Source organism: Siniperca chuatsi, linkage group LG7, assembly GCF_020085105.1.
Source record: "Siniperca chuatsi isolate FFG_IHB_CAS linkage group LG7, ASM2008510v1, whole genome shotgun sequence".
In the NCBI taxonomy this organism is placed as follows: domain Eukaryota; kingdom Metazoa; phylum Chordata; class Actinopteri; order Centrarchiformes; family Sinipercidae; genus Siniperca; species Siniperca chuatsi.
The window spans coordinates 23,525,267-23,540,155 of record NC_058048.1 but is presented as its reverse complement, the minus strand read 5'-3'; the positions used below and the strand labels follow the sequence as shown (position 1 = coordinate 23,540,155).

Here is a 14,889-nt window from a genome sequence, read left to right as displayed (position 1 = left end):
ACGCCTTGCAGCAATATGCTGACACGTGAAACAAGACTTCAATAAATAATATATAGCAAAAGGAAATATGGGTCTTGTGTTTATCTAATTAAACAACATCAAATATGAATAACAATCAATTATGGTCTGCTTATAGGCTTTAAATCTTCATCACTGTAACATGGACCTGCTTCTCTTTAAAGTCACATACTTTACAATTCACCCACACTAAAATCAAATGCGTTTTAACTACAAGTTGCAACTCAGTGTACGTTATGTCACCATTGAATGTTATGCACATCAGCTCCAGGACTTTATTCATGTAGCAATCAATAATTATAATAATAACAATAATTATAATAATCATAGTCTGTGTGCTCCTCTTTGTTCTTCACTTGTAAGTTTGTTTCACCCCTTCTCAATGTCTAGGCTGTTTAAATCTAATCTAGCTGAACACATTACTCCACTCACATGGCCCCCAGCTGAATGTAGCAACTCATAAAAACCCAATATTTCAGCCATATTGATTCCTCTGGTAAAATTGGTTTGAGCTATGAATGTGCTGCAGCACTGTACACTGAAATGTTTTGCAGCCGTGGGGGAAAAGAACGAGGGTGACCTTGAATTTTTCCCCCTCTCTTACTTTCATGTCAGTTTTTCTTATTCTGCCTTTGAGCACAGTTTCATGGTTTTCTGATATCCTCATGTACCCTGTAACTTGAGTGACCTATGGCACAGTATTCACATTCTCTTAACCTGAATTTCATTCTCTATTCATGCCTTTTCAAAAGAGAAAAATATTTGGATTTGTTCCTAACTTTGATTGAGGAAATGACAAGAAGCAGTTCTTGTTTGATCTCAGGTTCAGATCATTTATTTGATGGTTTCTCTGCTTCCTTTCATCTTTTTAGCTCCTTCAGCAAGAGTTCAGTCAGATGGAAAGTATGTTATGTGCTTGTATGTAATCCCTGACCAGGATTTCAATAGTATGCTGCTGCATTTCTCTTACAGCACACTGACTACACACTACGCTTTGGTGATATGGAATGTAGCATGCAGAGACAGCTAAATATGAGCCTATCATAATGGAATAACCCTAATGGCTGGGACATTTGTGGTTACATGTAAACAAATAGTTTCTGTTTACATAGTAGCAACAGTAGTTTTAGCTTCACTTGCACTTTATCCCCCCTATTAACTTCATTAGTACAGACAATTGAAAGATCACTGCTACAGCTGGCTGTTTAATTTTTTACAGACATCCGTTAACTTTATAATGACCACAGCTGTGGTTTACAGCTATTAGTACAAGTGATGGGACTCATTAGGATTATATCAATACTGGTATCGATATCGGTGCACCTATATTGATACTGGTATCAAACAAGGTGCACCAGTGTGCCCTTTATTTGTCTTCCTTTTTCATTTTTTTGCAAAGTGATCATGGCATACTGTTAATTGTTGTTCATCAGGAGGGAGAGAGAATTAGTGCGTGAGATGTAGACTATGACTGACTGGCAGCCTTCTGCTCCAGATGGAGGCTCATGTGTCGAGAGCAGTGACTCAGTATAAGCACACAGGTAGTTAGTTGCTTCGAAACAGGTAACATATCAGATGTAAGGAAACATATGAAAATGCGTGGCATACAGTACATTTAAGAGTGTTGCTATATATTGACAGAAGGAAGACCACCAGACAACCACAGCTAGCTAAAGTTGATGTTAGTGTTTGAACTTTTGCTTAAACTGGCGGTGTTACTCTATAAAGTTGCTCTATGAAGTTAATAACTGATAATGAGTGTTGCCTTGACATGAGGTCGACTCTTGCCAACTTGAGGTGGGGAAGTGGACTAGCTGTAGTGATGGCAGAGCAGCAGCCACTTTGGTCAAAAAAGAAAATCCAAAACACAGCAAGCAAATGGCATATTGTCCCATTAGATCGCCAGTGTTACCCCCATTACACACCAAACATACATGTAGTGTTACCTGTGTTTTCTTTTGCTTTGCTTTCCAGTTAGCCAAATCTGCAGAACATTTTTATCTGTCACCTATAACTACAGTCCACAGAATGTAAACACACACATGACGTAGTCTCACAACATTAAAGAATGCATTATCATTAGCGAACAGCTACATGTTGGCTCAAAGCAAACTGAAAATGCCTATCAATTTTAACATTCTGACAAATCAGGATCTAGCACCAATTAAAGACTGGTCTTCGGTACCCATCCCTAATTAGTAATGCTATGTGTCATTCAAAGTATGTGCGTGTGCATGCGTGCCTGTGGGCAGGCTTGTGTGTGAGTAGCATGTGCATTCCTTCATCATGTCCTTGTCACATTGTTACCTCCGTGCCGATGGCTGTTTTGCTCCTTCTGCATTGTTTGTCCACTCAAGCAGTCAGTGTATTTCAGCTGCAGAGGGCTGACAGATTTGACAGTCTGCTGTGAGTGGAGGTAGCAGCGATACAGAGTGTTCCTCCAACTTTTTGCTGGCCACAATACTAGTTTGTGATTTGAAAAAACAAAAAAACAAGAAACCTCAGCCCTGTTGTAGTGGTTCACATTGTGGTGCAGTTGGGTCAGTCTAATGCTGAACTGTAATAAAGCAAAGGGGTGAAACCGAAACTCAGTAGAGACTGATCGAAGGAAGTAGGAAATTGTGCGCTTGGATCTTCAGCAGCAGGTCCATTGTGGTGAAATTCTGCAGCTCCAGAAAAAAGTTCCACCTGATGGAAATAAATTGGCTGGGGGAGTCAGTGCTGAGTCGGAGTCTCTAAAGACAAACCCAGCTTCTAAATGGCTCAATTTAGCTTTTGTTGGAGCCAGGAACCAGAGCAGGTCACTGCCCCACAACCCAGCATAGTGAAAATCAATAGGTAGTTTCAGAACAAGGGGCCTTATTAAAACAGGTCCTTTTTCTGTGAGGTGTTTGGATGACACTGTCTCACAGAAATCATTAAGCTCAGCTCAAACTGTTCACCACGTTTAAATTGTTGCAATCCCTTTTGACCCACACATCCTCTCTTGTTACATCCTCTTTTTGATCCTGAAGATAGTGGGAGTCCAATTGCAATCTGTTGTAATTGTAGAATACCAGAGACTATATAGACATGAATCCTGTTTATAGCTAGCACACAATAAGGAGCTCACAACAAATTCTATTGGCTCTCCTCCAAATACAGCCACAATGAATATCAACAAAAAAGACTTCCAAGAGGAAGAAAAACAACAACATGAATAGATGGATTTACAATGTCACAGATAATGCTGTAACTGATGTTTATTTTGATGCTCCTCATCTTACAACTCGTACATCCATTTGTTTTTAAATTTAGCAAATATAGATGTTTTCTGTCACCTTTTCTTCTTCTCTTCTATCTTTGTCTCTCTTTCTGTTGTAAAGGTAACAACCTCACGCTTTTAGAGCAGAGATGACATTTTCGATTTTATGTGTTAGACCTTAATGGCACACAGTAAAGTCTCAAGGCCAGCAGCACTGCACAGCAGTGTAGTAAAATCCAAATAATATTGTTGACCCAAGGCCACGTGCCCACACACTCATTCTGTTAACCTAGAAGGCTAACACCGACCACAGCAACAGTGGCAACACCCTGTACATGGCGATTCATGAGGCTTCAAGCAGCTAATTTCTTTCTTGATGATTTTTAAAAGTAGGTTATTTGAGTCACAGTCTCACTGCAGAACTTATTCATTCCCATTTGACTGCACTGTGATTTTCTTTGTTTGGTTTTTACCTCCATTCTGAATTAATAATATAATTCACTCCTGCAGGGAATGTATTTATAATTTATGGTTGTGTATTGTAACATTGTGGTGTGCTCCGGCTTCTGTTTTGTTTTATGTTAACTGTAAATCAAAACAAGGAAAGAGATGCATCAAAGTGCCAAGCTAGTGCATTACATTAACCCGAACCCAAACACAAATATATGCATTGACAAATATGTGAATGAACAGATACAAATACACATACCATAGCTGCAAACCAGTCACCTTTTGAATTTGAATGAAAAATGTGGCATCCACGTGATCCTCCGCCTGGGCAAATCACAGACACAGACAGTGTGTGTCTCCATTAACTCTTGCTATAAGGAGGGCGTAACAATATTATGTAATTAAAAGTGCACTGATAACTCTTGTGTAAATTTAGTAAATCATGCCATTTAATTGCTGCTTCCCACCTAATATAGCATCTAAATGGATTTGTATACTCTGTCCACACAATATCTAGTGTTTTTGTCTGCCACTGTTTTCATTCTATAGTTTTTGGGCTTTAGGGTGGAGTGGAAGGCATGTAACAGTGGGTGGCAGAGTATAATAATGTTCAAAATGCATATGAAAACAAGTAGATATATTTGTGCTTATACTGAATACCAACCTGTTGTTAAGATAAATGTGCGTGCAATATTTACTTCATTTGTGATAGCAAAAAAAAAAAAACAACTGAGAATTTTTTTTAGCTTACAGTCATGTTAGCACATGTCATATATCTCTCTGCATATTTTGGTGAACAGCCTCAGCAGCCTTGATGAAACCTGTAAGGTGTCCTAAGCCTCTGTGGGGAAAGGGGAGAGGGAATTTGAAGGAGGGGACAGGATGGTACAGTGAAGTGTCTTTGATGCAGCTGCTAATCAGTAACCACCCACTCGCAGAACGTAAATTGAAATCATTAAACTTTTATGATAGTCTCTTCATGCCAAAAAATCAGCGGGCAGCTCAGAAGTGCTTGGGCCATAGCAGTGGAGACTAGGTGTGGGTCAACACTGTGAAGGGAGGGCGAAGTTGTTACACAGACAGACACATAGAGATGGTGCCAGAAACCAAATGGTGCTGAGTCTGGCTTATGTTGTAACAACAGAGAGTTATCCAGAGGAATCAGCATCTAATTTTATTAGTCCAGATTTGGCCATCTTGTAGTTTTGTGCTAAAACCAGATGTCTGTTTTCTACTCGTTTCCATTGACCCATTTCAATTGAGACCCACTAACCCATTTTTATTAATTAATAAAGAAAGTAATGCATTTATCATTTATTAATTGCTGTATATATAACGGTCACATTATGAACAGCCTACACTTGTTGGACACTTTAAACTGAGCAGAAGGATCCAAAATCTGTCCAGAAACAATGGTGGATACACTGAGCTATCTTTACTGATGCAATATACTCTTTTCAGTTTAAAATTCCCTATTTATTGATATTGATATTTATTCATACGTATTATTGTGTATTCTATTTTTTTTGCTAAGTACTTCTATTCCTGTGTGCAGTGACGTGATAGTGAGCTGCTGTAGCAAAAGAGTTTCCCCTCGAGGATCAATAAAGTATTTATGATTCTGATTCTGATCACCTTCTACTGCAGTCTGACGTTAGAAATCAACTCAGTTTTTACAGCTGATGGAAATGTGAATATACACATAACTAGTAAAATGTGGATTCAGTCACTATAGTAAGTAGAACAAATGTTTGAGGCAGAATTTGTAATGTGCCCGGAATAAAAGAGAGAGCAAACATCTACTGTCTGTTGTAACAGCTTAAAACTGAAGAAAGAGCTATTCTTGGTGGAAGAAACAGTGTGATACAGGGTTGAAAGTAAACCAGATTAGACAACAAAGGCAACAGAAAACAATAATTTAGTGCTGCATTAAAACAGATTATTAATGTGCAAAAATGCTCTTTGATGATTGCTTACAACTTTGATGTATACCAGCTTCAGCTATTGTATGATGTACAGTATCTGTGAAAAATAACATATTTGATAGATGTTAGATTTAAGCAGAAATGCAGTCTCACTAAGCTTCCCATTGTTTGGCCTCATTCTATCACCTTTTACTGTGCTCTGCTGCACAAATAAATTAGAGGAAAACGCAGCATTGCCTTTTCTTCGTGCCATTTTAGTATGTAAATGAGTGGTTTCAGTAAAATGCTTTGTTTCATTTGCCAATTAGGCATCCTGCTTGCTGCATAAAAGTTCTGTAATACCAGTCAGCACACATTGTATAACATGTTTAGAGTTGTTTACAATATTTTAAAATACAATAAAACACCATAAATAAGTGAAATTATGATTAACATGCCATGTAGCCATAAAGCATTTTAAGTACCAATGCAGCATTTTTGTATTGATGACATCATGGATTTATAGGCTGCTATTTGAACAGCCTTTGTGTATTCATAGCTTTCAGGTCTGTTTGGCTTAATGTCCCAGTGCTGCCGGCAGTATTTGTGGCATGGTGCGAAGTCTGACTTCTTCAGTGCTCAGGCTAGGCCTGTAATGGCTCTGTTGGGACAGCGTAAAAGTGCTTCTTCAGCGCTCATTAATGGAGCAAATTGAACAGGTCTCCAGGCCTACTTCTGTAATGAGGGCCCCCTCTTTTCTTCCTCCCATTCCCACCATCATCCTGCAGTCTATTGTTCACCTACAGTTAAGGTCAGAGCTGCCGAACAGTAATTGTATCACTCTGACCCTCTTTTGGTTTTTATTTTGTCACAGGGACCTGCTCTTTATTGGGTGCGGGCCATCCCTCAGGTTGTAAAAGCCACAGTGCCCCTCCTCCCATACCTAGGGACAGGGGTGCTGCCTGCCTGCCAGCGATCAATATGCCACTGTCGTTAACTGGATTTGTTGCTGTGGTGCTTGCTTATGAGGCAGCAATTAGAGTGTGAAGTGGCAAGGCCAGGGTACGAGGCTGCGGCCGTGCGAGGCTTGGCCCCGGGGGATGGAAATGTCAGGGGCAAAAGCCCAGTTTCATTAGGGCTTGAAGAGACTATGACGATCCATACTGTCTGTGTAATTCATTCTGCTGAAGGGGGTTAGAATTATTTGTGGGAGACTGTTAGCAAACAGAAAGAGGTCACAGGTTAGGAGTAGCTGTGGAAACTTGCTCACTGTGAAATCCACTTACACCCTGTGGAATCCACTTACATGCCTCCATTGTTTTATTACCAGATCAGTGGTTTGAGGGGAGCTTAGCCTGAATGATACAGCTAAACTGCAGCCTCTTGTCATGTAACAACTCAAATGTCATTTTCAAACGGAATAAATCTATCCTTCAGTAAGGTGTTACCGCATACAGTATATTCTGAACATTGTGCATAGTAGCTTTTTGCCAGTCCTTCCTTAAATGTCATCACCTGCTGCTTGTAGGCATTTATTGTGTCTCTATTAGTGTGTGTGCAAGTTCATGCCTAAAAATAATTAAAGGCCAGCATGGTCGTGTCCAGCGAGTCAGACGATCTGTGTCAGACCATCACTCAGCTCAGATGGTGACATTGAGGCATTTATGGCGGTTGGGGTGCCTGGGGCTCCCCCAGTGTCTGGATATTTTTCTCTCCCAAAAAGGGTCATGGTGTCCCTGGTCGAACATGCGGAAGAGGTGCCCTAATGTGTCATTTGGGATTGACTCTGCCCTAAGGCTCTAAATCACTTTCCATTCTGGGGGGACAGTTAAGTTTGAACCTCTGATGTCCACTGCCTTCATTTGATTCTGTCAATAGCACTCAGCATACAGGGGTGGGCTGTCTATTTAAGTGGAATACCCCTCAATTTTAGTGTCGATGTGTTTTATTCAATGCAGTGGTCACAGGAAGTCCAAAAAGTATCGATAAATGAGAAGCCAAATGTAAGCAACTGCTTCAGAGACTAGACATCTAATATTCTGATTTGTCATCTCATAACAATATGTAGTCAAGCTTTGTTCTTCATTCAAAACCATACCCAGTCATCCTGGGTAGTGTCAAATTGCTCCACGGAGCTGTACACGATAACATCGCAGACTAAAGCGTGCAACAAATTTTAGTTTCTGGCAATAGGGGACAACAGATGTTCAAATTGTCCCAGGCCACAGGGTTACCAAATCCAAATATTGAGATTAATGTTTTCCCCCTTCTAACACCTGACTGAAGGTGAGGAACAAAGCAGACAATTTAAAGGACATGAGGGGGTTGTATTGTTTTTGTAGTCACGATTACAGCCAGTTTACAGTGTACAGAGGGGACAGGGAGATTGAAGAGGTTTAAGTAGGGACGAGAGAAGCAGTGAGAGGAGCAGTTTTAATTCTAGGCTCTGTTCCAAAAGTGAGTGCATGGTTGAAAGTGTAATGGGGTACATATTTTGAGTGTAATCTTCTCTTGCAAGAAAGAAACAGCCTTTTAGCAGATAAAAGTTTTATTTGAAACTGTTTATACACATTCATATTCCCTGAAAATTGACTTTTGCTGCAATAGGCACATTAAAGTTCAGTGTTAGAGTTTACACTCCAGCATACTGGGTTGAGTGATAAAATATATTAAGCATAATAGTAAATATATATTATCAGTAAGACAGACACACAGTGAAAAAGTACAAAGTTTGATGACCGAGCTGTTGAATGTAGTAAGAGAGGAGAGAAGGACTGAAGAAGACATTGATAAATGGAGACTTTTGTCTTATTTTTTGCATAATGAATACTTCATTCTATTTAAGATTGCAGCCCAAAATCTTATCCCAATCCTCCATCACAGACCTCTGAGTTGTCAGCTGCCTAGTAAAATAAGTACAGAAGAATTGAATCATCATGTCTGACTTTTCCATGACTGGGTGAGCAGCTGCTCTGCAAGCCGCAAGTTATTTTCCATTCCCGATCTATAAAGGGTGGGCAGAAAAGAATGAGCACCTGTACAACATAATGTCATCCAATATATAATGCAATTCAATACAATAAACACCTTTAATAGAGAGATACTACCTTTTGTAAAGCTTGCAGTATACTGTTATTTCTATTGTATATTTGCTTCCTGTTTATATAGAACATTAATTGCATGACTTCCAACGATTGGATAGTTTAGCAATCTTTAAATACTTTACTGATCGCATGCCACCACTACAGAGGGGGGTTTAATTAAACTCTTAGTTTATGCTCACATCCACTCTGCTTCCTCTAACAAAGAATAATAAATATTTACAGCTGCTAATACAAGAAATCTCAGTGTCTCAGTGATAAACAGGAATAGTTGGTACATGATAAGTAAAAACCCTATTTGGTAATGGACTAATTCATATTTACAGTATAGACTATAAGAAAATACAAGGCTTGGGAGCAGTAATGCAGACACAATTAAACACAATACCAATTTTAGAAAATGTTCATGGTGGATATGTGTGACAATGCTGGAATGAGGCAAAGTGATACCAATCATACTAACACTACCAACTGATCTCATTCTCATTAAAATGAAAATAAATAACTTCCCATTTTAACAGAGACTGTTAAGATTGACACAGTGGGTTTGCTCATGCCAAATATGAAACCAGTCTTATCAGTTTTTATAGTCTGGTAAGTTGTGCAGGACTAAGGGATTTACAAACCAGAGGAAACAGCCTGCTCAGAGCCTTGCTAATGATGTCTGTAGCTGTCGGTCTGAGGAGGAGGACTGGAGAGAGGAAGGACAATGTCCTAACAGATAAGGAGGTTGGAGAGATACTTGAGAAGCTCTTGCCCTCCCTTCCTCTCATTCTCTCCCTTCTGACTCGTCACAGCTCAAGTATTCACTTCTCATCCATTAACGGCTGCTGCCCATCGCTCACTGGACGAAACTGTTTACCCTGTTATCAAGGTCTGCCCGAGGTGGGGGATGACAGTTGCGATGACTTTCCACAGAGGCAGATTAAGCGGCTATGTTCAGGAAAAAGTAGGCCAGCTAATTAGCTGCAGCTCTCAGGACTCTGGGAGTGGGCTGTTTTTCACCTAGACAGGGAAATTCCATAAATGACAGGAATGTGGTTGAAGAAGAGGGGCTGGAATATCTAATACAAGTGGGAGGAAAAGAGACGTTGACATAAAATAGAAAAAAAGGAGACGGATCATCCTGTAAAGTTTACTTTGGATTCCCTGTAACTGAATGTATCTCATCGTGTACTTTGTAGATTCTCTTTTGACATTTGTGAGTTTTTCAGTAGCTTTTTCAGGGAAAAATAGTTACCACCTGTGTACAGGACTAAAGGTAAATTTTTCAATGTGAAATTTTTTTGTTTTGTTTGTTGTCATTGGAACAGCACTGATAAGATGTTGCACTGTATTTTCTTTGCTGCAGCATCATCATATTTCTTTTGGTTCTACATTTTTCTGAAGTATGGTTGTAGTGAGTAAAAATACCTAGTATTAAAAGCCCTGAAAACATATTTTATGGATTTTATTTTTCATATTATGAGTGATGGGATCTTACCTTTTCCTGCCAAAGTTAGAATAGTTTTTGTCATTTCACAAGTGGGCACATACATTTGCAAACAAAATCACATACTGATAGCTAGTTTATTCAGTGCTTAACGTGACATGAAAGTGGGAGAGAAGAACAGACAATGACAAATTAGAAGTCGATGTGAAAAGCAAGAATTCCTATACAGTAATCCCCAGTTTTCCAACATTTGATAGAGTGCCACTATCTCTCTTCCTGTACCTTCAGTGAACGCAGAGGAAGACGGAGCGATGCATTACATACAGAGTTTATGTCCTGCTGATAGAAGCTTCTCTCCACATCGAGCTCAGGTGTCATGTCCTCCATACTTCCTCCATCTGTCCAGCCTCCTCCTTAAGCTCCTCTGAGGGAGTATCGGAGAGTACAGAATTTAACATGTGTGGCACTGACTTCCATTAAATGTTTTATTGCCCTGAATAAACTCAGATCTGCTGTGTTATGTCTCCAAAAACTTGGGTTCTTATAAATGTCTCCCTGTTCCATATATCATATTAAAACCACAAGCCTAAATAGCAAAAGCAGTCCAGTCGTGCTGAGGCTCTGCCAGCATTGAGGGTCTGTTTGTGTTCAGCCTGCCACATTTCTGGACAGAGACTTTATTGAATCCTTACTCAGTAGCCATATAAACTTTTTGTATTTGTGTGGATCTTATTCACTGCTGAGCGGTATGATTTGAATTGTTGGACAATGCATCATAGTGAGAGGTTTGTCACTTTTTCAGCATAATATGATATTGGGTTGTGTGTATTAAAGAGTGGAAGGAGAGGAGGGAAACAGAGATATCTATTAGATCTATGGACTCTTTGTCATGCTGGAACTGAATCTGTAAAACTTGCTTAATAAGAAAGTAATATTTCAGCAAATGTTAACGTGCATCAGTGATGTGTTTATGAGTTATGAGTGTGCTGTACTGTGCTGTGTGTGTGTGTTTGTGTCTGTCATTGTTTTGTATAGAAATGATCGCGTCAGTGTGTGTGCCTATGTGGGTGTTATTGCCAAGGATAGTGCGGAGCAGAGCACAGCTTAGTATCTATGTTTGACATAGAGGCCCATTAATAAGCGCCTGATCCGAGCCCAGTGACAGGACTGCTGACAGAGGAGGATCATAGGGAAGAATCATGCCCTGCTGAGGGAGTCTGGGCTGCAGGTAGGCCCATTCTGCCTTCCCCAGGTGTCATTACGGATGCTAGGGAGGGAGCACAGGAGGGAGGGTGCTACTGACATCTACATTAATCACCCCTCCACACATCATCCTCCCTCCGCACACTGCCGCCCCCCACCTCCAGCTCCTAATCATCCCCACACAGAGACCCAAACCCAGTAAGGGGATACTCAGCCATGAAAGATATCCAGCTAAGAGCTCCCCAAATACCACTCTGATCTGATCGTGAGGGATGTTGCTACCTGAACCTCTGACCTGGCTCACAATTATAAACACTTTCCTCTTTCTCTCCCAGACACATACATAAAGACAGATGCAGCTTTGCTGAAACTACACATTCTGTCACTGTCTGCATTAGATTCATAGTTTGCATTTGAATTGGACCTCAGCTACATGCAATTAAAATGCAGAAAATGTCTCTGCTGGAATGTGTCTCCAAACCTCCAGAGTGTGTGCTATTGTTGTACACACTGATTGTCTCGTAGATATCACACTCTCCACTTAGGGACCTCCTATTGATCCTCAGCTGTGCTTTTATCTACAAAACAAAAACAAAAAAAACACAACACTGCAGCACTTTATGTTCACATGGCTTCACTATAAATAAAACATAAAAGATCTGGATCCTTAATCATTTACAGGAAAAATGAGAGAATACAGTAATTAAAGGGTGCAGATTTAAAAGTGATCATATCAATCCATAATACACTGCTTACATTTTCTCTAAAGGTAAGCTACTTTATTATGTAAATATTAATGGAAGAAATGATTTAACTTAATTTTGCCACAAAAGTCAGTGGACTTTGGGAATAAACTTGACCGATGAAAGTCATGTCACTTAGAAGTGGACAAGGATAGATGTGGGTCACGCCAAACAACCTTCCTAATGAACGGATCCACCCAGGATCCATCAGTGAGCAGATGTCCTGAGGACAATAATGGGAAATTATCTGATTGATTATTAGTTTTGATTCAATTAACAACACATAATTGCACAAAAACGTGAGAGTAATTGTGGCATGATTAGTTTGGGTTAAAACAAATGATCCATTTCAGCATCTGGTGGTGAACTCAAATTGTCTTTGCACGGATGGAAAAAAACGGGGGGCAGTGGGGGACTGCATAAAAGACTGTTTTTCTCCATGTTTTTAATATCTTTGGTTTCATCTGTGTTGTTGATGCAGCCATTCCAAACCACCACTCTTTCTTTGCTTTCCCCTCAGTAACGTCACACTTATTTGTGTGTGGTTACACCTCATCTGCATGCGCTCAGTTTTTGAAATGAAAGAAATAATCAGCCCTGTTTGTCAGTAATATTATGAATGTCACCCTAATGAAAGATCTGTGATGTTCTTCCAACAGTGGAATGAAGTATAAGCTCATATTACAGTGTCCATGAGTTATCAGTCCATGGCTTAGCCCCACCATCTCATTTTTATGTAACATGCCTTGCCCTGAGTAAACACAGCCTCCAGTTTAATTAAAATAAATCCACTTTCAGCTGATATTTAGAAACCCGGGGAATATCATTGCCTCCGCTACAGATACAGTGATTGAAAGTGGAGAATAAAAAGCTGGGCTTGAGGGAGAGTTACACTCTACTTACTTTTCCATCAATGAAGCCATACACTCCATTGTTTGTTTGAAGTGCGCTTTTCTTCTTAGTAATTTACCTTTCTCCAATTCCCTTTTTTTCTCTCTTTTATTTGCCTTGAACCTTCAACAACACTGATGACACAATAAATTTTTGTTTGGCTGTGTGTGTGTGTGTGTGTGTGTGATTGCACACATCTGGTAGAATCTAGGACACTATGGAGGCACTGAGAAGGCAGCATTTGCATGCAGCTCACAAACATTAAAATATGAAGACAAATCACTGTGTCTGGCCAGCTGACAGCGCTGCCTGCAATGGGAACAAGCAAGCAAACTTACAACATGTCGCAGTTCCCAGTAAGGCCTTACTGCAAGCCTAAACATGCAGCTTGACAAACAAACGGAAGAAAAAACCCCACGATCAGTCAAAGCTATTATTAAAGACAACAGAAGTTGTTCCCTTTGCTAAAGCCATCCTGTCATGGTGTTAGTCTCTATATTTTTTATTGGGAGAGTATGGTTTTCACAGACACCTTCAGGGCACATACTGTGAGTTTTGAGGGCTTTGTTCTATGGCTGACTTTGATGTAAGTCATAAAAAGGGAAATCCAAACCTTTTAGGTTGAGCTCCAGCTAGTGTCGTGTCTGTTCAGGTAAAAACAAAGAGGCCAACTTGTTAGATTGATCTTATAGCTTTCATATTTGTGTGGTCATACTTTCTTTTTCTTTTATTTATATAGATGTTGATTTAATGTTGCATACAGCTACAGTATTTGCATTCTGTAAGTTATTTGGATAAAATAATAAACCAATTTGCATTTGGTGTATTCTGTGGAGAAAGAAAAAGACAACAGTAGCGTAATTATTATCAGTAGTTTTGTTGTGACATGAAGCTGAAAATTAGCCTTACGCAGTTACAACATATACCAGTTCTTTAACCTTATATTACTGTGTGTTGAAGGAGCTCTTCTGATGTGGTATTTATCAAATCAGCTTAATCCTGCTGCTAAATGTAACCCAAAAATGCATTTGATGGCACAATTATGTTACATCAATCACATTGCTTTAGAACATATTTCTGTTGGGGCTACACATGCTGTCTCCTGTTTTTATACCACTTGATAGAGCAGCATTAAAAAGCCTATTGACAAGACGTTTGCTACAATTGACACCAGTAGGGGGAGCTCACAGCTCATAGCTCACTGTATAATAAACTGGTGAGACAACATGAAGAAGGTTAATGGGCAGCAGTACAGACCACTTACACAACCCACCTCTGTATCTGAATCTCAACATATCTTGGGTCCTGACTGCTGCACCCAATCATATGACCTAAATTTGTTCACAATTAGAAATAGGATTGTAGTGATTTTTTTGTGCGCTTGCTGTATTCTGTCTTTGTGTGCACACTTTGCCCTGAAAAAGACATACATGTAGGCAATATTGGTATGCAGAGAGGCTGCCTCTCTCCTCATCTCGGTGCAGGGGCTCGGTCAATCAGTCATTGATTTCTGACAGATCATATTTACAATTCTTCTTCAATATCCCAATGCATTAACATCCATACATTCAGCATCTTCTTTCTCACATCTTTAATATGCCTACAATATATGGAGTCCATTGATTCTAATTTCAATTGTGGATTACATTTTTTAATCATACGATCTGCATTATTCTCTTTTTCCAAATGATTCTTCCTTATATAAAGCTCCTTGTGTTATCACATATGTTGCATATGTTGGCTGTTTGTTTTTGTTTAACTGTAGTAAATAAGGTGTTTAAAGTACCTGGATATTTTCAGATAAGATTTGTCCAATATCCATCAGTGTAATGCTCGCATTGTGTGGTAAACAATGACTTTATGTGCTAAACTTTTATCTAAAGCTATAAATGATATGTAAACT

General features: G+C 39.5%; 1 protein-coding gene across 13 annotated transcripts in view; it reads left to right on the top strand.

Annotated features, from left to right (window-relative positions):
- The window catches only part of robo2 (roundabout, axon guidance receptor, homolog 2 (Drosophila)), a 328,885-nt gene that overhangs the window by 141,549 nt on the left and 172,447 nt on the right, over positions 1-14,889 (top strand). The window lies entirely within an intron of this gene.